General features: G+C 46.0%; 7 non-coding genes across 7 annotated transcripts; all 7 read left to right on the forward strand.

Annotated features, from left to right (window-relative positions):
• Window positions 1-5,402: 5,402 nt before the first annotated feature.
• On the forward strand, window positions 5,403-5,474 carry trnae-cuc. Its single transcript has one exon. It is a non-coding gene; the product is annotated as a tRNA-Glu (tRNA).
• A 3,017-nt stretch (window positions 5,475-8,491) lies between these two features.
• trnae-cuc lies at window positions 8,492-8,563 on the forward strand. The gene has a single exon. It is a non-coding gene; the product is annotated as a tRNA-Glu (tRNA).
• Window positions 8,564-13,990: 5,427 nt separating this feature from the next.
• On the forward strand, window positions 13,991-14,062 carry trnag-ccc. The gene has a single exon. It is a non-coding gene; the product is annotated as a tRNA-Gly (tRNA).
• Window positions 14,063-17,924: 3,862 nt separating this feature from the next.
• trnag-ccc lies at window positions 17,925-17,996 on the forward strand. The gene has a single exon. It is a non-coding gene; the product is annotated as a tRNA-Gly (tRNA).
• Window positions 17,997-19,693: 1,697 nt separating this feature from the next.
• On the forward strand, window positions 19,694-19,765 carry trnae-cuc. Its single transcript has one exon. It is a non-coding gene; the product is annotated as a tRNA-Glu (tRNA).
• Window positions 19,766-21,067: 1,302 nt separating this feature from the next.
• trnag-ccc lies at window positions 21,068-21,139 on the forward strand. Its single transcript has one exon. It is a non-coding gene; the product is annotated as a tRNA-Gly (tRNA).
• Window positions 21,140-24,813: 3,674 nt separating this feature from the next.
• Window positions 24,814-24,885, forward strand: trnae-cuc. Its single transcript has one exon. It is a non-coding gene; the product is annotated as a tRNA-Glu (tRNA).
• Window positions 24,886-25,217: the final 332 nt, after the last annotated feature.

A 25,217-nucleotide genomic window follows, 5' to 3' on the forward strand; every position in this document is an offset into this window, starting at 1 on the left:
CGGATGTCCTCGCCATGCCCCGTGAGTGCATAACGGCCCTGACCGGGAGGATATCGTGGGCGACCATCCAGGACAGGTCCCGATGCCGATTCAGGAGAGCAGGATGGGCCACGTTGCGCCAGACCGTTGTGGGCTCGCCTATAGCGAGCCCGCGCACTGGACATACTGGTTCCCGCTCCTGCACAAGAGAGAGAAGAGAGCGGTGTTTAGTTAAAACCGTGACTGCTTCCTTTTCCAGTTTAAAATGTCTTAAAAATTTCTGGAGCTGGAAGTAGTGGGTGGGGAGCAGGAAAGAGACTGGGGCTCGCAGGTCGACTGGGATCAGCCTCAGTGTCCTGAGGTAAGATCCCAGCCAGAACCGTGCAAGGGCCTGTGTCTTGTTATTGACCGGGGAGGTGGCAAGAGTCAGATGTAATGCTGTGTAGCGGCTGCCCAGGAACAAGTAGAGGTCAGGCAAGCCTTTCCCCCCCTTGGACCTGGGCCTCTTGACCACCTCCCTCCTCAGCCTCTCCCACTTCCTTCCCCACAGAAAGTAGAAGAGCATCCGCTCCAGGGCTAAAATACTCCTTCGGGGGGGGGATAAAAACAGAACTGATTAGTAAAAGCACAGGTAAAATCACAGCTTTGATGATTAAAACCTTGCCCTCAAAAGTCAACTGTCGTAGTCCCCAAAAACCCAGTCTCTGTCTTACTGTCCCGAGGATCCCACTCCAGTTCCCACACTGGGAACCGATTTGCACTGTTGTACCCTTCCCTGGTGGTCTAGTGGTTAGTATTCGGCGCTCTCACCGCCACGTCCAGGTTTTGATTCCCGGTCAGGGAACTACTCTTTTGCTACATGTTTACTTGTACAACCTGTCACAATGAATATAGAAGGTTATTGCACATATGAAAAAAAAAAATCAAATTTTAATTTAATATTATATGTAGCAGCTCACACTGAGAACCGATTTTCACTGTAGTACGCTTCCCTGGTGGTCTAGTGGTTAGGATTCGGTGCTCTCACCGCCGCGGCCTGGGTTCGATTCCCGGTCAGGGAAATAGTCTATTCTCCTTGTTTACTTGTGCAACCTGTTACTATGAATTTAGTAGGTTGTCGCACATATGTACCACTTCAAATTGCAAACCGATTTGCCCTGCAGTGTCCTTCCCAGGTGTTCTAGTGGTGCACCAGACCCTCCTGCAGCAAAGCACCCCCACAACATGATGGTGTTCTTCGGCTTGAAAGCCTCCCCCTTTTCCCTCCAAACATAACAATGGTCATTATGGCCAAACAGTTCGATTGTTGTTTCATCAGACCAGAGGACATTTCTCCAATAACTAGGATCTTTGTCCCCAAACTGTAGTATGGCTTTTTTATGGCGGTTTTGGAGCAGTAGCTTCTTCCTTGCTGAGCGGCCTCTCGGGGTATGTCGATATAGGACTCGTTTGCCTGTGGATATAGACCATTTTGTACCTGTTTCCTCCAGCATCTTCACAAGGTCCTTTGCTGTTGTTCTGGGATGGATTTGCACTTTTCGACCCAAAGTTTTAATGACTCCAGCCTAAGTGGATGGAAACTTACGACTTCAACTATATGTACCATTTCAAACTGGGAAACGAATTGCACTGTAGTATCCTTCCCTGGTGGTCTAGTGGTTAGGATTCGATTCCCGGTCAGTGAACTGCTCTTTTGCTACATGTTTACGTGTGCAACCTGTCACAATGAATATAGAAGGTTATCGCACATATGTAGCAGCTCACACTGGGAAACAATTTGAAATGTTGTACCCTTCCCTGGTGGTCTAGTGCTTAGGATTCGGCGCTCTCACAGCCGCTGCCCGGGTTCGATTCCCGTTCAGGGAACTAATCTTTTGCTACATGTTTACTTGTGCAACCTGTCACAATGAATATAGAAGGTTATCGCACATATGTACCAGCTCACACTGGGAACCGATTTGCACTGTTGTACCCTTCCCTGGTGGTCTACTGGTTAGGATTCGGCGCTCTCACCGCCGCAGCCCGGGTTCGATTCCTGTTCAGGGAACTACGCATTTGCTACATGTTTACTTGTGCAACCTGTCACAATGAATATAGAAGGTTATCGCACATATGTACCAGCTCACACTGGGAACTGATTTGCACTGCAGTGTCCTTCCCAGGTGTTCTAGTGGTGCACCAGACTCTCCTGCAGCAAAGCACCCCCACAACATGATGGTGTTCTTCGGCTTGAAAGCCTCCCGCTTTTCCCTCCAAACATAACAATGGTCATTATGGCCAAACAGTTCGATTTTTGTTTCATCAGACCAGAGGACATTTCTCCAAAAACTAGGATCTTTGTCCCCAAACTGTAGTATGGCTTTTTTATGGCGGTTTTGGAGCAGTAGCTTCTTCCTTGCAGAGCGGCCTCTCGGGGTATGTCGATATAGGACTCGTTTGCCTGTGGATATAGACCATTTTGTACCTGTTTCCTCCAGCATCTTCACAAGGTCCTTTGCTGTTGTTCTGGGATGGATTTGCACTTTTCGACCCAAAGTACGTTCATCTCTAGGAGAGAGAACGCGTCTCCTTCCTGAGCGGTATGACGCCTGCGTCATACCATGGTGTTTATACTTGCGTACTATTGTTTCTACAGATGAGCGAGGTACCTTCAGGCGTTTGGAAATTGCTCCCAAGGAGGAACCAGACTTGTGGAGGTCTACATTTTTTTCTGAGGTCTTCCCTGATTTCCTTTGCTTTTCCCATGGAGTCAAGCAAAGAGGCACTGAGTTTGAAGGTAGGCCTTGAAATACATCTACAGGTACACCTCCAATTGACTCAAAGGATGTCAATTAGCCTATCAGAAGCTTCTAAAGCCATGACATAATTTTCGGGAATTTTACAAACTGTTTAAAGGCACAGCCAACTTATTGTATGTAAACTTCTGGCCCACTGAATTTGTGATACAGTGAATTATAAGTGAAATAATCCCAATGTAAACAATTGTTGGAAAAATGACTTGTGTCATGCACAAAGTAGATGTCCGAACCGTCTGCCAAAACGATCGTTTGTTAGCAAGAAATGTGGGGAGGTGTTGACAAACAGGTTTTAATGACCCCAGCCTAAGTGGATGGAAAATTAAGACTTCAACTATATGTACCATTTCAAACTGGGAAACGAATTGCGCTGTAGTACCCTTCCCTGGTGGTCTAGTGGTTAGGATTCGGCGCCGCGGCCCGGGTTCGACTCCTGATTTCCACTGTAGTACCCTTCCCTTGTGGTTCGACTCCCAGTTCGACTCCCGATTTGCACTGTAGTACCCTTCCCTGGTGGTCTAGTGGTTAGGATTCGGCGCTCTCACCGCCGAGGCCCGGGATCGACTCCCGGTCAGGGAACTACTCTTTTGCTACATGTTTACTTGTACAACCTGTCACAATGAATATAGAAGGTTATCGCACATATGTACCAGCTCACACTGAGAACCGATTTGCATTGTATTATCCTTCCCTGGTGGTCTAGTGGTTAGGATTCAGCGCTCTCACCGCCGCGGCCCGGGTTCGATTCCCGGTCAGGAAAATAGTCTATGCTCCTTGTTCACTTGTGCAACCTGTCACTATGAATTTAGTACGTTGTCGCACATATGTACCACTTCAAATTGCAAACCGATTTGCCCTGCAGTGTCCTTCCCAGGTGTTCTAGTGGTGCACCAGACTCTCCTGCAGCAAAGCACCCCCACAACATGATGGTGTTCTTCGGCTTGAAAGCCTCCCGCTTTTCCCTCCAAACATAACAATGGTCATTATGGCCAAACAGTTCGATTTTTGTTTCATCAGACCAGAGGACATATCTCCAAAAACTAGGATCTTTGTCCCCAAACTGTAGTATGGCTTTTTTATGGCGGTTTTGGAGCAGTAGCTTCTTCCTTGCTGAGCGGCCACTCGGGGTATGTCGATATAGGACTCGTTTGCCTGTGGATATAGACCATTTTGTACCTGTTTCCTCCAGCATCTTCACAAGGTCCTTTGCTGTTGTTCTGGGATGGATTTGCACTTTTCGACCCAAAGTACGTTCATCTCTAGGAGAGAGAACGCGTCTCCTTCCTGAGCGGTATGACGCCTGCGTGGTCCCATGGTGTTTATACTTGAGTACTATTGTTTCTACAGATGAGCGAGGTACCTTCAGGCGTTTGGAAATTGCTCCCAAGGAGGAACCAGACTTGTGGAGGTCTACATTTTTTCTGAGGTCTTGCCTGATTTCCTTTGCTTTTCCCATGGAGTCAAGCAAAGAGGCACTGAGTTTGAAGGTAGGCCTTGAAATACATCTACAGGTACACCTCCAATTGACTCAAAGGATGTCAATTAGCCTATCAGAAGCTTCTAAAGCCATGACATCATTTTCGGGAATTTTACAAACTGTTTAAAGGCACAGCCAACTTAGTGTATGTAAACTTCTGGCCCACTGAATTTGTGATACAGTGAATTATAAGTGAAATAATCCCTCTGTAAACAATTGTTGGAAAAATGACTTGTGTCATGCACAAAGTAGATGTCCTAACCGTCTGCCAAAACTATCGTTTGTTAGCAAGAAATGTGTGGAGGGGTTGACAAACAGGTTTTAATGACTCCAGCCTAAGTGGATGGAAACTTACGACTTCAACTATATGTACCATTTCAAACTGGGAAACGAATTGCACTGTAGTACCCTTCCCTGGTGGTCTAGTGGTTAGGATTCGGCGCTCTCACCGCCTCGTCCCGGGTTTGATTCCTGGTCAGGGAACTACTCTTTTGCTACATGTTTACTTGAACAACCTGTCACAATGAATATAGAAGGTTATCGCACATATGTACCAGCACACACTTGGAACCGATTTGCACTGTAGTACCCTTCCCTGGTGGTCTAGTGGTTAGGATTCGGCGCTCTCACCGCCTGCGGCCCGGGTTCGACAGCCTGAACTCATTGTATGTAAACTTCCCTGGTGAATTTGTGATACAGTGAATTATAAAAAATAATCCAATGTAAACAATTGTTGGAAAATGACCCTGTGTCATGCCTAGATGTCTAACCATCTGCCAAAACGATCGTTTGTTACAAGAAATGTTGACAAACAGGTTTTACAATGACTCCAGCCTCAGTGGATGAATATAGGTTACTTCAACTATATGTACCAGCTCACACTTGGAACCGATTTGCACTGTAGTACCCTTCCCTGGTGGTCTAGTGGTTAGGATTCGGCGCTCTCACCGCTGCGGCCCGGGTTCGATTCCACTGTAGTACCCTTCCCAGGTGGTCTAGTTTAGGACTCTCATTGCTACATGTTTAGTGGTTGTACAACCTGTCACAACTCTTTTGCTACATGTTTACTTGTACAACCTGTCACAATGAATATAGGTTATCGCACATATGTACCAGCTCACACTTGGAACAGATTTGCACTGTAGTACCCTTCCCTGGTGGTCTAGTGGTTAGGATTCGGCGCTCTCACCGCCGTGGCCCGGGTTCGATTCCCGGTCAGGGAAATAGTTTATGCTACATGTTTACTTGTGCAACCTGTCACTATGAATTTAGTAGGTTGTCGCACATATGTACCAGCTCAAATTGCAAACCGATTTGCCCTGCAGTGTCCTTCCCAGGTGTTCTAGTGGTGCACCAGACTCTCCTGCAGCAAAGCACCCCCACAACATGATGGTGTTCTTCGGCTTGAAAGCCTCCCCGCTTTTCCCTCCAAACATAACAATGGTCATTATGGCCAAACAGTTCGATTTTTGTTTCATCAGACCAAGGACATTTCTCCAAAAACTAGGATCTTTGTCCCCAAACTGTAGTATGGCTTTTTTATGGCGGTTTTGGAGCAGTAGCTTCTTCCTTGCTGAGCGGCCTCTCGGGGTATGTCGATATAGGACTCGTTTGCCTGTGGATATAGACCATTTTGTACCTGTTTCCTCCAGCATCTTCACAAGGTCCTTTGCTGTTGTTCTGGGATGGATTTGCACTTTTCGACCCAAAGTACGTTCATCTCTAGGAGAGAGAACGCGTCTCCTTCCTGAGCGGTATGACGCCTGCGTGGTCCCATGGTGTTTATACTTGCGTACTATTGTTTCTACAGATGAGCGAGGTACCTTCAGGCGTTTGGAAATTGCTCCCAAGGAGGAACCAGACTTGTGGAGGTCTACATTTTTTTTCTGAGGTCTTCCCTGATTTCCTTTGCTTTTCCCATGGAGTCAAGAAAAGAGGCACTGAGTTTGAAGGTAGGCCTTGAAATACATCTACAGGTACACCTCCAATTGACTCAAAGGATGTCAATTAGCCTATCAGAAGCTTCTAAAGCCATGACATCATTTTCGGGAATTTTACAAACTGTTTAAAGGCACAGCCAACTTATTGTATGTAAACTTCTGGCCCACTGAATTTGTGATACAGTGAATTATAAGTGAAATAATCCCAATGTAAACAATTGTTGGAAAAATGACTTGTGTCATGCACAAAGTAGATGTCCTAACCGTCTGCCAAAACGATCGTTTGTTAGCAAGAAATGTGTGGAGGGGTTGACAAACAGGTTTTAATGACTCCAGCCTAAGTGGATGGAAACTTACAACTTCAACTATATGTACCATTTCAAACTGGGAAACGAATTGCACTGTAGTACCCTTCCCTGGTGGTCTAGTGGTTAGGATTCGCGCTCTCACCGCCGGCGGGTTCGATTCCCGGTCAGGGGGTTTCGACTCCTGATTTCCACTGTGGAAGTACCCTTCCCTGGTGGTTTGACTCCCAGTTCGACTCCCGATTTACACTGTAGTCTGGTGGTGTAGTGGTTAGGATTCGGCGCTCTCACCGCCGCGGCCCGGGTTCGATTCCCGCTCAGGGAACTACTCTTTTGCTACATGTTTACTTGTACAACCTGTCACAATGAATATAGAAGGTTATCGCACATATGTACCAGCTCACACTGAGAACCGATTTGCACTGTATTATCCTTCCCTGGTGGTCTAGTGGTTAGGATTCAGCGCTCTCACCGCCGCGGCCCGGGTTCGATTCCAGGTCAGGGAAATAGTCTGTGCTCATTGTTTACTTGTGCAACCTGTCACTATGAATTTAGTAGGTTGTCGCACATATGTACCACTTCAAATTGCAAACCGATTTGCCCTGCAGTGTCCTTCCCAGGTGTTCTAGTGGTGCACCAGACCCTCCTGCAGCAAAGCACCCCCACAACATTATGGTGTTCTTCTGGTGGTCTTGAAATCCTCCCCCTTTTCCCTCCAAACATAACAATGGTCATTATGGCCAAACAGTTCGATTTTTGTTTCATCAGACCAGAGGACATTTCTCCAAAAACTAGGATCTTTGTCCCCAAACTGTAGTATGGCTTTTTTATGGCGGTTTTGGAGCAGTAGCTTCTTCCTTGCTGAGCGGCCTCTCGGGGTATGTCGATATAGGACTTGTTTGCCTGTGGATATAGACCATTTTGTACCTGTTTCCTCCAGCATCTTCACAAGGTCCTTTGCTGTTGTTCTGGGATGGATTTGCACTTTTCGACCCAAAGTTTTAATGACTCCAGGTGGATGGAAACTTACGACTTCAACTATATGTACCATTTCAACGGTATATGCCTACGTCATATTTCAAACTGGCTACTTTTGAAACCTGTCAGGCGTTTGGAAATTGCACTGTGGAGGTCTACATTTAGTAGGTCCTTCCCTGGTGGTCTAGTGGTTAGGATCAAGAAAGAGGCACAGTTTGAACTCAGGCCTCTTTTGCTACATGTTTACAATTGACTCAAAGGATGTCAATTAGCCTATCAGAACTTCTAAAGTGCAACCTTTAAATGAAGCCATAGAAGGTTATGTAAACTTCTGGCCCACTGAATTTGTGTACAGTGAATTATAAGTGAAATAATCCCAATGTAAACAATTGTTGGAAAAATGACTTGTGTCATACAAAGTAGATGCCCTAACCGTCTGCCAAAACCGTTTGTTAGCAAGAAATGTGGGGAGGGGTTGACAAACAGGTTTTAATGACTCTAGTGGATGGAAACTTGACTTCAACTATATGTACAATTTCAAACTGGGAAACGAATTGCACTGCAGTACCCTTCCCTGGTGGTCTAGTGGTTAGGATTCGGTGCTCTCACCGCTGCGGCCTGGGTTCGATTCCCGGTCAGGGAAATAGTCTATTCTCCTTGTTTACTTGTGCAACCTGTTACTATGAATTTAGTAGGTTGTCGCACATATGTACCACTTCAAATTGCAAACCGATTTGCCCTGCAGTGTCCTTCCCAGGTGTTCTAGTGGTGCACCAGACCCTCCTGCAGCAAAGCACCCCCACAACATGATGGTGTTCTTCGGCTTGAAAGCCTCCCCCTTTTCCCTCCAAACATAACAATGGTCATTATGGCCAAACAGTTCGATTTTTGTTTCATCAGACCAGAGGACATTTCTCCAATAACTAGGATCTTTGTCCCCAACCTGTCACAATGAATATAGGTTATCGCACATATGTACCAGCTCACACTTGGAACCGATTTGCACTGTAGTACCCTTCCCTGGTGGTCTAGTGGTTAGGATTCGGCGCTCTCACCGCCGCGGCCCGGGTTCGATTCCCGGTCAGGGAACTACTCTTTTGCTACATGTTTACTTGTGCAACCTGTCACAATGAATATAGAAGGTTATCGCACATATGTACCAGCTCACACTGGGAACCGATTTGCACTGTAGTACCCTTCCCTGGTGGTCTAGTGGTTAGGATTCGGCGCAAAAACTAGGTTATTGCAAAAACTAGGATCTTTGTCCCCAAACTGTAGTATGGCTTTTTTTATGGCGGTTTTGGAGCAGTAGCTTCTTCCTTGCTGAGCGGCCTCTCGGGGTATGTCGATATAGGACTCGTTTGCCTGTGGATATAGACCATTTTGTACCTGTTTCCTCCAGCATCTTCACAAGGTCCTTTGCTGTTGTTCTGGGATGGATTTGCACTTTTCGACCTAAAGTTTTAATGACTCCAGCCTAAGTGGATGGAAACTTACGACTTCAACTATATGTACCATTTCAAACTGGGAAACGAATTGCACTGTAGTATCCTTCCCTGGTGGTCTAGTGGTTAGGATTCGATTCCCGGTCAGTGAACTGCTCTTTTGCTACATGTTTACGTGTGCAACCTGTCACAATGAATATAGAAGGTTATCGCACATATGTACCAGCTCACACTGGGAACCAATTTGAAATGTTGTACCCTTCCCTGGTGGTCTAGTGCTTAGGATTCGGCACTCTCACAGCCGCTGCCCGGGTTCGATTCCCGTTCAGGGAACTAATCTTTTGCTACATGTTTACTTGTGCAACCTGTCACAATGAATATAGAAGGTTATCGCACATATGTACCAGCTCACACTGGGAACCGATTTGCACTGTAGTACCCTTCCCTGGTGGTCTACTGGTTAGGATTCGGTGCTCTCACCACCGCAGCCCGGGTTTGATTCCCGTTCAGGGAACTACGCTTTTGCTACATGTTTACTTGTGCAACCTGTCACAATGAATATAGAAGGTTATCGCACATATGTACCAGCTCACACTGGGAACTGATTTGCACTGCAGTGTCCTTCCCAGGTGTTCTAGTGGTGCACCAGACCCTCCTGCAGCAAAGCACCCCCACAACATGATGGTGTTCTTCGGCTTGAAAGCCTCCCCCTTTTCCCTCCAAACATAACAATGGTCATTATGGCCAAACAGTTCAATTTTTGTTTCATCAGACCAGAGGACATTTCTCCAAAAACTAGGATCTTTGTCCCCAAACTGTAGTATGGCTTTTTTATGGCGGTTTTGGAGCAGTAGCTTCTTCCTTGCTGAGCGGCCACTCGGGGTATGTCGATATAGGACTCGTTTGCCTGTGGATATAGACCATTTTGTACCTGTTTCCTCCAGCATCTTCACAAGGTCCTTTGCTGTTGTTCTGGGATGGATTTGCACTTTTCAACCCAAAGTACGTTCATCTCTAGGAGAGAGAACGCGTCTCCTTCCTGAGCGCCATGCTGTTTATACTTGCGTACTATTGTTTCTACAGATGAGCGAGGTACCTTCAGGCGTTTGGAAATTGCTCCCAAGGAGGAACCAGACTTGTGGAGGTCTACATTTTTTTCTGAGGTCTTCCCTGATTTCCTTTGCTTTTCCCATGGAGTCAAGCAAAGAGGCACTGAGTTTGAATGTAGGCCTTGGAATACATCAACAGGTACACCTCCAATTAACTCAAAGGATGTCAATTATCCTATCAGAAGCTTCTAAAGCCATGACATCATTTTCGGGAATTTTACAAACTGATTAAAGGCACAGCCAACTTAGTGTATGTAAACTTCTGGCCCACTGAATTTGTGATACAGTGAATTATAAGTGAAATAATCCCAATGTAAACAATTGTTGGAAAAATGACTTGTGTCATGCACAAAGTAGATGTCCTAACCGTCTGCCAAAACGATCGTTTGTTAGCAAGAAATGTGGGGAGGGGTTGACAAACAGGTTTTAATGACTCCAGCCTAAGTGGATGGAAACATACGACTTCAACTATATGTACCATTTCAAACTGGGAAACGAATTTCACTGAAGTACCCTTCCCTGGTGGTCTAGTGGTTAGGATTTGGCGCTCTCACTGCCGCGGCCCAGGTTCGACTCCTGATTTCCACTGTAGTACCCTTCCCTGGTGGTTCGACTCCCAGTTCGACTCCTGATTTGCACTGTAGTACCCTTCCCTGGTGGTCTAGTGTTTAGGATTCTGCGCTCTCAACGCCGCAGCCCGGGTTTGACTCCTGATTTCCACTGTAGTACCCTTCCCTGGTGGTTCGACTCCCAGTTCGACTCCAGATTTGCACTGTAGTACCCTTCCCTAGTGGTCTATTACTCTTTTGCTACATGTTTACTTGTACAACCTGTCACAATGAATATAGGTTATCGCACATATGTACCAGCTCACACTTGGAACCGATTTGCACTGTAGTACCCTTCCCTGGTGGTCTAGTGGTTAGGATTCGGCCCTCTCACCGCCGCGGCCCGGGTTCGACTCCTGATTTCCACTGTAGTACCCTTCCCTGGTGGTTCGACTCCCAGTTCGACTCCTGATTTGCACTGTAGTACCCTTCCCTGGTGGTCTAGTGTTTAGGATTCTGCGCTCTCAACGCCGCAGCCCGGGTTCGACTCCTGATTTCCACTGTAGTACCCTTCCCTGGTGGTTCGACTCCCAGTTCGACTCCCGATTTGCACTGTAGTACCCTTCCCTAGTGGTCTACTACTCTTTTGCTACATGTTTACTTGTACAACCTGTCACAATGAATATAGGTTATCGCACATATGTACCAGCTCACACTTGGAACCGATTTGCACTGTAGTACCCTTCCCTGGTGGTCTAGTGGTTAGGATTCGGCGCTCTCACCGCCGCGGCCCGGGTTTGATTCCCGGTCAGGGAAATAGTCTATGCTCATTTTTTACTTGTGCAACCTGTCACTATGAATTTAGTAGGTTGTCGCACATATGTACCACTTCAAATTGCAAACCGATTTGCCCTGCAGTGTCCTTCCCAGGTGTTCTAGTGGTGCACCAGACTCTCCTGCAGCAAAGCACCCCCACAACATGATGGTGTTCTTCGGCTTGAAAGCCTCCCGCTTTTCCCTCCAAACATAACAATGGTCATTATGGCCAAACAGTTCGATTTTTGTTTCATCAGACCAGAGGACATTTCTCCAAAAACTAGGATCTTTGTCTCCAAACTGTAGTATGGCATTTTTATGGCGGTTTTGGAGCAGTAGCTTCTTCCTTGCTGAGCGGCCTCTCGGGGTATGTCGATATAGGACTCGTTTTCCTGTGGATATAGACCATTTTGTACCTGTTTCCTCCAGCATCTTCACAAGGTCCTTTGCTGTTGTTCTGGGATGGATTTGCACTTTTCGACCCAAAGTACGTTCATCTCTAGGAGAGAGAACGCGTCTCCTTCCTGAGCGGTATGACGCCTGCGTGGTCCCATGGTGTTTATACTTGCGTACTATTGTTTCTACAGATGAGCGAGGTACCTTCAGGCGTTTGGAAATTGCTCCCAAGGAGGAACCAGACTTGTGGAGGTCTACATTTTTTTTCTGAGGTCTTCCCTGATTTCCTTTGCTTTTCCCATGGAGTCAAGAAAAGAGGCACTGAGTTTGAAGGTAGGCCTTGAAATACATCTACAGGTACACCTCCAATTGACTCAAAGGATGTCAATTAGCCTATCAGAAGCTTCTAAAGCCATGACATCATTTTCGGGAATTTTACAAACTGTTTAAAGGCACAGCCAACTTATTGTATGTAAACTTCTGGCCCACTGAATTTGTGATACAGTGAATTATAAGTGAAATAATCCCAATATAAACAATTGTTGGAAAAATGACTTGTGTCATGCACAAAGTAGATGTCCTAACCGTCTGCCAAAACGATCGTTTGTTAGCAAGAAATGTGTGGAGGGGTTGACAAACAGGTTTTAATGACTCCAGCCTAAGTGGATGGAAACTTACAACTTCAACTATATGTACCATTTCAAACTGGGAAACGAATTGCGCTGTAGTACCCTTCCCTGGTGGTCTAGTGGTTAGGATTCGGCGCCGCGGCCCGGGTTCGACTCCTGATTTCCACTGTAGTACCCTTCCCTGGTGGTTCGACTCCCAGTTCGACTCCCGATTTGCACTGTAGTACCCTTCCCTGGTGGTCTAGTGGTTAGGATACGATTCCCGGTCAGTGAACTGCTCTTTTGCTACATGTTTACGTGTGCAACCTGTCACAATGAATATAGAAGGTTATCGCACATATGTACCAGCTCACACTGGGAACCGATTTGCAATGTTGTACCCTTTCTCTGGTGGTCTAGTGGTTAGGATTCGGCGCTCTCACCGCCGCGTCCCGGGTTCGATTCCCATTCAGGGAACTAATCTTTTGCTACATGTTTACTTGTGCAACCTGTCACAATGAATATAGAAGGTTATCGCACATATGTACCAGCTCACAATGGGAACCGATTTGCACTGCAGTGTCCTTCCCAGGTGTTCTAGTGGTGCACCAGACCCTCCTGCAGCAAAGCACCCCCACAACATGATGGTGTTCTTCGGCTTGAAAGCCTCCCCCTTTTCCCTCCAAACATAACAATGGTCATTATGGCCAAACAGTTTGATTTTTGTTTCATCAGACCAGAGGACATTTCTCCAAAAACTAGGATCTTTGTCCCCAAACTGTAGTATGGCTTTTTTATGGCGGTTTTGGAGCAGTAGCTTCTTCCTTGCTGAGCGGCCTCTCGGGGTATGTCGATATAGGACTCGTTTGCCTGTGGATATAGACCATTTTGTACCTGTTTCCTCCAGCATCTTCACAAGGTCCTTTGCTGTTGTTCTGGGATGGATTTGCACTTTTTGACCCAAAGTACGTTCATCTACCGCTCCTTCCTGAGCGGTATGACGCCTGCGTGGTCCCATGGTGTTTATACTTGCGTACTATTGTTTCTACAGATGAGCGAGGTACCTTCAGGCGTTTGGAAATTGCTCCCAAGGAGGAACCAGACTTGTGGAGGTCTACATTTTTTTTCTGAGGTCTTGGCTGATTTCCTTTGCTTTTCCCATGGAGTCAAGCAAAGAGGCACTAAGTTTGAAGGTAGGCCTTGAAATACATCTACAGGTACACCTCCAATTGACTCAAAGGATTTCAATTAGCCTATCAGAAGCTTCTAAAGCCATGACATCATTTTCGGGAATTTTACAAACTGTATAAAGGCACAGCCAACTTATTGTATGTAAACTTCTGGCCCACTGAATTTGTGATACAGTGAATTACAAGTGAAATAATCCCTCTGTAAACAATTGTTGGAAAAATGACTTGTGTCATGCACAAAGTAGATGTCCTAACCGACTGCCAAAACTATCGTTTGTTAGCAAGAAATGTGGGGAGGGGTTGACAAACAGGTTTTAATGACTCCAGCCTAAGTAGATGGAAACTTACGACTTCAACTATATGTACCATTTCAAACTGGGAAACGAATTGCACTGTAGTACCCTTCCCTGGTGGTCTAGTGGTTAGGATTCGGCGCTCCCACCGCCGCAGCCAGGGTTTGATTCCCGGTCAGGGAACTACTCTTTTGCTACATGTTTACTTGTACAACCTGTCACAATGAATATAGAAGGTTATCGCACATATGTACCAGCTCACACTGAGAACCGATTTGAACTGTAGTACCCTTCCCTGGTGGTCTAGTGGTTAGGATTCGGCGCTCTCACTGCCGCGGCCTGGGTTCGATTCCCGGTCAGGGAAATAGTCTATGCTCATTGTTTACTTTTGCAACCTGTCACTATGAATTTAGTAGGCTGTTGCACATATGTACCACTTCAAATTGCAAACCGATTTGCCCTGCAGTGTCCTTCCCAGGTGTTCTAGTGGTGCACCAGACCCTCCTACAGCAAAGCACCCCCACAACATGATGGTGTTCGTCGGCTTGAAAGCCTCACCCATTTCCCTCCAAACATAACAATGGTCATTATGGCCAAACAGTTCGATTTTTGTTTCATCAGACCAGAGGACATTTCTCCAAAAACTAGGATCTTTGTCCCCAAACTGTAGTATGGCTTTTTTTATGGCGGTTTTGGAGCAGTAGCTTCTTCCTTGCTGAGCGGCCTCTCGGGGTATGTCGATATAGGACTCGTTTGCCTGTGGATATAGACCATTTTGTACCTGTTTCCTCCAGCATCTTCACAAGGTCCTTTTGCTGTTGTTCTGGGATGGATTTGCACTTTTCGACCCAAAGTACGTTCATCTCTAGGAGAGAGAACGCGTCTCCTTCCTGAGCGGTATGACGCCTGCGTCATACCATGGTGTTTATACTTGCGTACTATTGTTTCTACAGATGAGCGAGGTACCTTCAGGCGTTTGGAAATTGCTCCCAAGGAGGAACCAGATTTGTGGAGGTCTACATTTTTCTTCTGAGGTCTTGCCTGATTTCCTTTGCTTTTCCCATGGAGTCAAGCAAAGAGGCACTGAGTTTGAAGGTAGGTCTTGAAATACATCTACAGGTACACCTCCAATTGACTCAAAGGATGTCAATTAGCCTATCAGAAGCTTCTAAAGCCATGACATCATTTTCGGGAATTTTACAAACTGTTTAAAGGCACAGCCAACTTATTGTATGTAAACTTCTGGCCCACTGAATTTGTGATACAGTGAATTATAAGTGAAATAATCCCGATGTAAACAATTGTTGGAAAAATGACTTGTGTCATGCACAAAGTAGATGTCCTAACCGTCTGCCAAAACGATCGTTTGTTCGCAAGAAATGTGGGGAGGGGTTGACAAACAGGTTTTAATGACTCCAGCCTAAGTGGATGGAAACTTACGACTTCAACTATATGTACCATTTCAAACTGGGAAACGAATTGCACTGTAGTACCCTTCCCTGGTCGTCTAGTGGTTAGGATTCGGTGCTCTCACCGCCGCGGCCCGGGTTCGATTCCCGGTCAGGGAACTACTCTTTTGCTACATGTTTACTTGTACAACCTGTCACAATGAATATAGAAGGTTATCGCACATATGTACCAGCTCACACTGAGAACCGATTTGCACTGTATTATCCTTCCCTGGTGGTCTAGTGGTTAGGATTCAGCGCTCTCACCGCCGCGGCCCGGGTTCGATTCCAGGTCAGGGAAATAGTCTGTGCTCATTGTTTACTTGTGCAACCTGTCACTATGAATTTAGTAGGTTGTCGCACATATGTACCACTTCAAATTGCAAACCGATTTGCCCTGCAGTGTCCTTCCCAGGTGTTCTAGTGGTGCACCAGACCCTCCTCCAGCAAAGCACCCCCACAACATTATGGTGTTCTTCGGCTTGAAATCCTCCCCCTTTTCCCTCCAAACATAACAATGGTCATTATGGCCAAACAGTTCGATTTTTGTTTCATCAGACCAGAGGACATTTCTCCAAAAACTAGGATCTTTGTCCCCAAACTGTAGTATGGCTTTTTTATGGCGGTTTTGGAGCAGTAGCTTCTTCCTTGCTGAGCGGCCTCTCGGGGTATGTCGATATAGGACTCGTTTGCCTGTGGATATAGACCATTTTGTACCTGTTTCCTCCAGCATCTTCACAAGGTCCTTTGCTGTTGTTCTGGGATGGATTTGCACTTTTCGACCCAAAGTACGTTCATCTCTAGGAGAGAGAACGCGTCTCCTTCCTGAGCGGTATGACGCCTGCGTGGTCCCATGGTGTTTATACTTGCGTACTATTGTTTCTACAGATGAGCGAGGTACCTTCAGGCGTTTGGAAATTGCTCCCAAGGAGGAACCAGACTTGTGGAGGTCTACATTTTTTTTCTGATAGTCTTGGCTGATTTCCTTTGCTTTTCACATGGAGTCAAGCAAAGAGGCACTGAGTTTGAAGGTAGGCCTTGAAATACATCTACAGGTACACCTCCAATTGACTCAAAGGATGTCAATTAGCCTATCAGAAGCTTCTAAAGCCAAGACATCATTTTCGGGAATTTTACAAACTGTTTAAAGGCACAGCCAACTTTGTGTATGTAAACTTCTGGCCCACTGAATTTGTGATACAGTGAATTATAAGTGAAATAATCCCTCTGTAAACAATTGTTGGAAAAATGACTTGTGTCATGCACAAAGTAGATGTCCTAACCGACTGCCAAAACTATCGTTTGTTAGCAAGAAATGTGGGGAGGGGTTGACAAACAGGTTTTAATGACTCCAGCCTAAGTGGATGGAAACTTACGACTTCAACTATATGTACCATTTCAAACTGGGAAACGAATTGCACTGTAGTATCCTTCCCTGGTGGTCTAGTGGTTAGGATACGATTCCCGGTCAGTGAACTGCTCTTTTGCTACATGTTTACGTGTGCAACCTGTCACAATGAATATAGAAGGTTATCGCACATATGTACCAGCTCACACTGGGAACCGATTTGCAATGTTGTACCCTTCCCTGGTGGTCTAGTGCTTAGGATTCGGCGCTGTCACCGCCACGTCCCGGTTTCGATTCCCGTTCAGGGAACTAATCTTTTGCTACATGTTTACTTGTGCAACCTGTCACAATGAATATAGAAGGTTATCGCACATATGTACCAGCTCACACTGGGAACCGATTTGCACTGCAGTGTCCTTCCCAGGTGTTCTAGTGGTGCACCAGACACTCCTGCAGCAAAGCACCCCCACAACATGATGGTGTTCTGAGCGGCCTCTCGGGGTATGTCGATATAGGACTCGTTTGCCTGTGGATATAGACCATTTTGTACCTGTTTCCTCCAGCATCTTCACAAGGTCCTTTGCTGTTGTTCTGGGATGGATTTGCACTTTTTGACCCAAAGTACGTTCATCTACCGCTCCTTCCTGAGCGGTATGACGCCTGCGTGGTCCCATGGTGTTTATACTTGCGTACTATTGTTTCTACAGATGAGCGAGGTACCTTCAGGCGTTTGGAAATTGCTCCCAAGGAGGAACCAGACTTGTGGAGGTCTACATTTTTTTCTGAGGTCTTGGCTGATTTCCTTTGCTTTTCCCATGGAGTCAAGCAAAGAGGCACTAAGTTTGAAGGTAGGCCTTGAAATACATCTACAGGTACACCTCCAATTGACTCAAAGGATGTCAATTAGCCTATCAGAAGCTTCTAAAGCCATGACATCATTTTCGGGAATTTTACAAACTGTTTAAAGGCACAGCCAACTTATTGTATGTAAACTTCTGGCCCACTGAATTTGTGATACAGTGAATTATAAGTGAAATAATCCCAATGTAAACAATTGTTGGAAAAATGACTTGTGTCATGCACAAAGTAGATGTCCTAACCGTCTGCCTAAACGATCGTTTGTTAGCAAGAAATGTGGGGAGGGGTTGACAAACAGGTTTTAATGACTCCAGCCTAAGTGGATGGAAACTTACGACTTCAACAATATGTACCATTTCAAACTGGGAAACGAATTGCACTGTAGTACCCTTCCCTGGTGGTCTAGTGGTTAGGATTCGGCGCTCCCACCGCCGCGGCCAGGGTTTGATTCCCGGTCAGGGAACTACTCTTTTGCTACATGTTTACTTGTACAACCTGTCACAATGAATATAGAAGGTTATCGCACATATGTACCAGCTCACACTGGGAACCGATTTGAACTGTAGTACCCTTCCCTGGTGGTCTAGTGGTTAGGATTCGGCGCTCTCACAGCCGCTGCCCGGGTTTGATTCCCGTTCAGGGAACTAATCTTTTGCTACATGTTTACTTGTGCAACCTGTCACAATGAATATAGAAGGTTATCGATTTGCACATATGTACCAGCTCACACTGGGCAACCTGTCACAATGAATATAGAAGGTTATCGCACATATGTACCAACCTGGGAACCCATTTGCACTGCAGTGTCCTTCCCAGGTGTTCTAGTTGTGCACCAGACCCTCCTGCAGCAAAGCACCCCCACAACATGATGGTGTTCTGAGCGGGCTCTCGGGGTATGTCGATATAGGACTCGTTTGCCTGTGGATATAGACCATTTTGTACCTGTTTCCTCCAGCATCTTCACAAGGTCCTTTGCTGTTGTTCTGGGATGGATTTGCACTTTTCGACCCAAAGTACGTTCATCTCTAGGAGAGAGAACGCGTCTCCTTCCTGAGCAGTATGACGCCTGCGTGGTCCCATGGTGTTTATACTTGCGTACTATTGTTTCTACAGATGAGCGAGGTACCTTCAGGCGTTTGGAAATTGCTCCCAAGGAGGAACCAGACTTGTGGAGATCTACATTTTTTTCTGAGGTCTTGGCTGATTTCCTTTGCTTTTCCCATGGAGTCAAGCAAAGAGGCACTGAGTTTGAAGGTAGGCCTTGAAATACATCTACAGGTACACCTCCAATTGACTCAAAGGATGTCAATTAGCCTATCAGAAGCTTCTAAAGCCATGACATCGTTTTCGGGAATTTTACAAACTGTTTAAAGGCACAGCCAACTCATTGTATGTAAACTTCTGGCCCACTGAATTTGTGATACAGTGAATTATAAGTGAAATAATCCCAATGTCAACAATTGTTGGAAAAATGACTTGTGTCATGCACAAAGAAGATGTCCTAACCGTCTGCCAAAACGATCGTTTGTTAGGAAGAAATGTGGGGAGGGGTTGACAAACAGGTTTTAATGACTCCAGCCTAAGTGGATGGAAACTTACGACTTCAACTATATGTACAATTTCAAACTGGGAAACGAATTGCACTGTAGTACCCTTCCCTGATGGTCTAGTGGTTAGGATTCGGCCCGCAGCCCGGTTTCGATTCCCGGTCAGCGAGCTACTCTTTTGCTACATGTTTACTTGTGCAACCTGTCACAATGAATATAGAAGGTTATTGCACATATGTACCAGCTCACACTGGGAACCGATTTGCACTGTAGTACCCTTCCCTGGTGGTCTAGTGGTTAGGATTCGATTCCCGGTCAGGGAACTGCTCTTTTGCTACATGTTTACGTGTGCAACCTGTCACAATGAATATAGAAGGTTATCGCACATATGTACCAGCTTACACTGGGAACCGATTTGCACTGTTGTACCCTTCCCTGGTGTTCTAGTGGTTAAGATTCGGCGCTCTCACTGCCCCGTCCCGGGTTTGATTCCCGGTCAGGGAACTACTCTTTTGCTACATGTTTACTTGTACAACCTGTCACAATGAATATAGAAGGTTATCGCACATATGTACCAGCTCACACTGAGAACCGATTTGCACTGTATTGTCCTTCCCTGGTGGTCTAGTGGTTAGGATTCGGCGCTCTCACCGCCGCGGCCCGGGTTCGATTCCCGGTCAGGGAACTACTCTTTTGCAACATGTTTACTTGTACAACCTGTCACAATGAATATAGGTTATCGCACATATGTACCAGCTCACACTTGGAACCGATTTGCACTGTATTATCCTTCCCTGGTGGTCTAGTGGTTAGGATTTGGTGCTCTCGCGGCCCGGGTTCGATTCCTGGTCAGGGAAATAGTCTATGCTCCTTGTTTACTTGTGCAACCTGTCACTATGAATTTAGTAGGTTGTCGCACATATGTACCACTTCAAATTGCAAACCAATTTGCCCTGCAGTGTCCTTCCCAGGTGTTCTAGTGGTGCACCAGACCCTCCTGCAGCAAAGCACCCCCACAACATGATGGTGTTCTTCGGCTTGAAAGCCTCCCCCTTTTCCCTCCAAACATAACAATGGTCATTATGGCCAAACAGTTTGATTTTTGTTTCATCAGACCAGAGGACATTTCTCCAAAAACTAGGATCTTTGTCCCCAAACTGTAGTATGGCTTTTTTATGGCGGTTTTGGAGCAGTAGCTTCTTCCTTGCTGAGCGGCCTCTCGGGGTATGTCGATATAGGACTCGTTTGCCTGTGGATATAGACCATTTTGTACTTGTTTCCTCCAGCATCTTCACAAGGTCCTTTGCTGTTGTTCTGGGATGGATTTGCACTTTTCGACCCAAAGTACGTTCATCTCTAGGAGAGAGAACGCGTCTCCTTCCTGAGCGGTATGACGCCTGCGTCATACCATGCTGTTTATACTTGCGTACTATTGTTTCTACAGATGAGCGAGGTACCTTCAGGCGTTTGGAAATTGCTCCCAAGGAGGAACCAGACTTGTGGAGGTCTACATTTTTTTTCTGAGGTCTTGCCTGATTTCCTTTGCTTTTCCCATGGAGTCAAGCAAAGAGGCACTGAGTTTGAAGGTAGGCCTTGAAATACATCTACAGGTACACCTCCAATTGACTCAAAGGATGTCAATTAGCCTATCAGAAGCTTCTAAAGCCATGACATCATTTTCGGGAATTTTACAAACTGTTTAAAGGCACAGCCAACTTATTGTATGTAAACTTCTGGCCCACTGAATTTGTGATACAGTGAATAATAAGTGAAATAATCCCAATGTAAACAATTGTTGGAAAAATGACTTGTGTCATGCACAAAGTAGATGTCCTAACCGTCTGCCAAAACGCTCGTTTGTTAGCAAGAAATGTGGGGAGGGGTTGACAAACAGGTTTTAATGACTCCAGCCTAAGTGGATGGAAACTTACGACTTCAACTATATGTACCATTTCAAACTGGGAAACGAATTGCACTGTAGTACCCTTCCCTGGTGGTCTAGTGGTTAGGATTCGGCGCTCCCACCGCCGCGGCCAGGGTTTGATTCCCGGTCAGGGAACTACTCTTTTGCTACATGTTTACTTGTACAACCTGTCACAATGAATATAGAAGGTTATCGCACATATGTACCAGCTCACACAGGGAACCGATTTGAAATGTTGTACCCTTCCCTGGTGGTCTAGTGCTTAGGATTTGGCGCTCTCACAGCCGCTGCCCGGGTTCGATTCCCGTTCAGGGAACTAATCTTTTGCTACATGTTTACTTGTGCAACCTGTCACAATGAATATAGAAGGTTATCGCACATATGTACCAGCTCACACTGGGAACCGATTTGCACTGTAGTACCCTTCCCTGGTGGTCTAGTGGTTAGGATTCGGCGCTCTCACCGCCGCGGCCCGGGTTTGATTCCCGTTCAGGGAACTACGCTTTTGCTACATGTTTACTTGTGCAACCTGTCACAATGAATATAGAAGGTTATCGCACATATGTACCAGCTCACACTGGGAACCGATTTGCACTGCAGTGTCCTTCCCAGGTGTTCTAGTTGTGCACCAGACCCTCCTGCAGCAAAGCACCCCCACAACATGATGGTGTTCTGAGCCAAACAGTTTGATTTTTGGCATTTCTCCAAAAACTAGGATCTTTGTCCCCAAACTGGTATGTCGATATAGGACTCGTTTGCCTGTGGATATAGACCATTTTGTACCTGTTTCCTCCAGCATCTTCACAAGGTCCTTTGCTGTTGTTCTGGGATGGATTTGCACTTTTCGACCCAAAGTACGTTCATCTCTAGGAGAGAGAACGCGTCTCCTTCCTGAGCGGTATGACGCCTGCGTCATACCATGGTGTTTATACTTGCGTACTATTGTTTCTACAGATGAGCGAGGTACCTTCAGGCGTTTGGAAATTGCTCCCAAGGAGGAACCAGACTTGTGGAGGTCTACATTTTTTTCTGAGGTCTTGCTGATTTCCTTTGCTTTTCCCATGGAGTCAAGCAAAGAGGCACTGAGTTTGAAGGTAGGCCTTGAAATACATCTACAGGTACACCTCCAATTGACTCAAAGGATGTCAATTAGCCTATCAGAAGCTTCTAAAGCCATGACATCATTTTCGGGAATTTTACAAACTGTTTAAAGGCACAGCCAACTTATTGTATGTAAACTTCTGGCCCACTGAATTTGTGATACAGTGAATTATAAGTGAAATAATCCCAATGTAAACAATTGTTGGAAAAATGACTTGTGTCATGCACAAAGTAGATGTCCTAACCGTCTGCCAAAACGATCGTTTGTTAGCAAGAAATGTGGGGAGGGGTTGACAAACAGGTTTTAATGACTCCAGCCTAAGTGGATGGAAACTTACGACTTCAACTATATGTACCATTTCAAACTGGGAAACGAATTGCACTGTAGTACCCTTCCCTGGTGGTCTAGTGGTTAGGATTCGCAGCCCGGCTCGGTCACTCTTTTGCTACATGTTTACTTGTGCAACCTGTCACAATGAATATAGAAGGTTATTGCACATATGTACCAGCTCACACTGGGAACCGATTTCCACTGTAGTACCCTTCCTGGTGGTCTAGTGGTTAGGATTCGATTTCGACTCCCAGTTTGCACGACCTGTCCCGTTCGACTGATTTGCACTGATTTGCACTGTTGTACCCTTCCCTGGTGGTCTAGTGGTTAGGATTCGGCGCTCTCACCGCTGCGGCCCGGGTTTGATTCCCGGTCAGGGAACTACTCTTTTGCTACATGTTTACTTGTACAACCTGTCACAATGAATATAGAAGGTTATCGCACATATGTACCAGCTCACACTGGAACCGATTTGCACTGTATTGTCCTTCCCTGGTGGTCTAGTGGTTAGGATTTGGCGCTCTCACCACTGCGGCCCGGGTTCGATTCCCGGTCAGGGAACTACTCTTTGCTACATGTTTACTTGTACAACCTGTCACAATGAATTTAGTAGGTTGTCGCACATATGTACCAGCTCACACTGAGAACCGATTTGAACTGTATTATTCTTCCCTGGTGGTCTAGTGGTTAGGATTCGGCGCTCTCACCGCCGCGGCCCGGGTTCGATTCCTGGTCAGGGAAATAGTCTATGCTCCTTGTTTACTTGTGCAACCTGTCACTATGAATTTAGTAGGTTGTCGCACATATGTACCACTTCAAATTGCAAACCAATTTGCCCTGCAGTGTCCTTCCCAGGTGTTCTAGTGGTGCACCAGACCCTCCTGCAGCAAAGCACCCCCACAACATGATGGTGTTCTTCGGCTTGAAAGCCTCCCCCTTTTCCCTCCAAACATAACAATGGTCATTATGGCCAAACAGTTTGATTTTTGTTTCATCAGACCAGAGGACATTTCTCCAAAAACTAGGATCTTTGTCCCCAAACTGTAGTATGGCTTTTTTATGGCGGTTTTGGAGCAGTAGCTTCTTCCTTGCTGAGCGGCCTCTCGGGGTATGTCGATATAGGACTCGTTTGCCTGTGGATATAGACCATTTTGTACTTGTTTCCTCCAGCATCTTCACAAGGTCCTTTGCTGTTGTTCTGGGATGGATTTGCACTTTTCGACCCAAAGTACGTTCATCTCTAGGAGAGAGAACGCGTCTCCTTCCTGAGCGGTATGACGCCTGCGTCATACCATGCTGTTTATACTTGCGTACTATTGTTTCTACAGATGAGCGAGGTACCTTCAGGCGTTTGGAAATTGCTCCCAAGGAGGAACCAGACTTGTGGAGGTCTACATTTTTTTTCTGAGGTCTTGCCTGATTTCCTTTGCTTTTCCCATGGAGTCAAGCAAAGAGGCACTGAGTTTGAAGGTAGGCCTTGAAATACATCTACAGGTACACCTCCAATTGACTCAAAGGATGTCAATTAGCCTATCAGAAGCTTCTAAAGCCATGACATCGTTTTCGGGAATTTTACAAACTGTTTAAAGGCACAGCCAACTCATTGTATGTAAACTTCTGGCCCACTGAATTTGTGATACAGTGAATTATAAGTGAAATAATCCCAATGTCAACAATTGTTGGAAAAATGACTTGTGTCATGCACAAAGAAGATGTCCTAACCGTCTGCCAAAACGATCGTTTGTTAGGAAGAAATGTGGGGAGGGGTTGACAAACAGGTTTTAATGACTCCAGCCTAAGTGGATGGAAACTTACGACTTCAACTATATGTACCATTTCAAACTGGGAAACGAATTGCACTGTAGTACCCTTCCCTGATGGTCTAGTGGTTAGGATTCTGCCCGCAGCCCGGGTTTCGATTCCCGGTCAGGGAGCTACTCTTTTGCTACATGTTTACTTGTGCAACCTGTCACAATGAATATAGAAGGTTATTGCACATATGTACCAGCTCACACTGGGAACCGATTTGCACTGTAGTACCCTTCCCTGGTGGTCTAGTGGTTAGGATTCGATTCCCGGTCAGGGAACTGCTCTTTTGCTACATGTTTACGTGTGCAACCTGTCACAATGAATATAGAAGGTTATCCACATATGTACCAGCTTCCCACTGGGAACCGATTTGCACTGTTGTACCCTTCCCTGGTGTTCTAGTGGTTAAGATTCGGCGCTCTCACTGCCCCGTCCCGGGTTTGATTCCCGGTCAGGGAACTACTCTTTTGCTACATGTTTACTTGTACAACCTGTCACAATGAATATAGAAGGTTATCGCACATATGTACCAGCTCACACTGAGAACCGATTTGCACTGTATTGTCCTTCCCTGGTGGTCTAGTGGTTAGGATTCGGCGCTCTCACCGCCGCGGCCCGGGTTCGATTCCCGGTCAGGGAACTACTCTTTTGCTACATGTTTACTTGTACAACCTGTCACAATGAATATAGGTTATCGCACATATGTACCAGCTCACACTTGGAACCGATTTGCACTGTATTATCCTTCCCTGGTGGTCTAGTGGTTAGGATTTGGTGCTCTCACCGCCGCGGCCCGGGTTCGATTCCTGGTCAGGGAAATAGTCTATGCTCCTTGTTTACTTGTGCAACCTGTCACTATGAATTTAGTAGGTTGTCGCACATATGTACCACTTCAAATTGCAAACCAATTTGCCCTGCAGTGTCCTTCCCAGGTGTTCTAGTGGTGCACCAGACCCTCCTGCAGCAAAGCAC

This window comes from Oncorhynchus gorbuscha, unplaced genomic scaffold, assembly GCF_021184085.1.
Source record: "Oncorhynchus gorbuscha isolate QuinsamMale2020 ecotype Even-year unplaced genomic scaffold, OgorEven_v1.0 Un_scaffold_3253, whole genome shotgun sequence".
Classification (NCBI taxonomy): domain Eukaryota; kingdom Metazoa; phylum Chordata; class Actinopteri; order Salmoniformes; family Salmonidae; genus Oncorhynchus; species Oncorhynchus gorbuscha.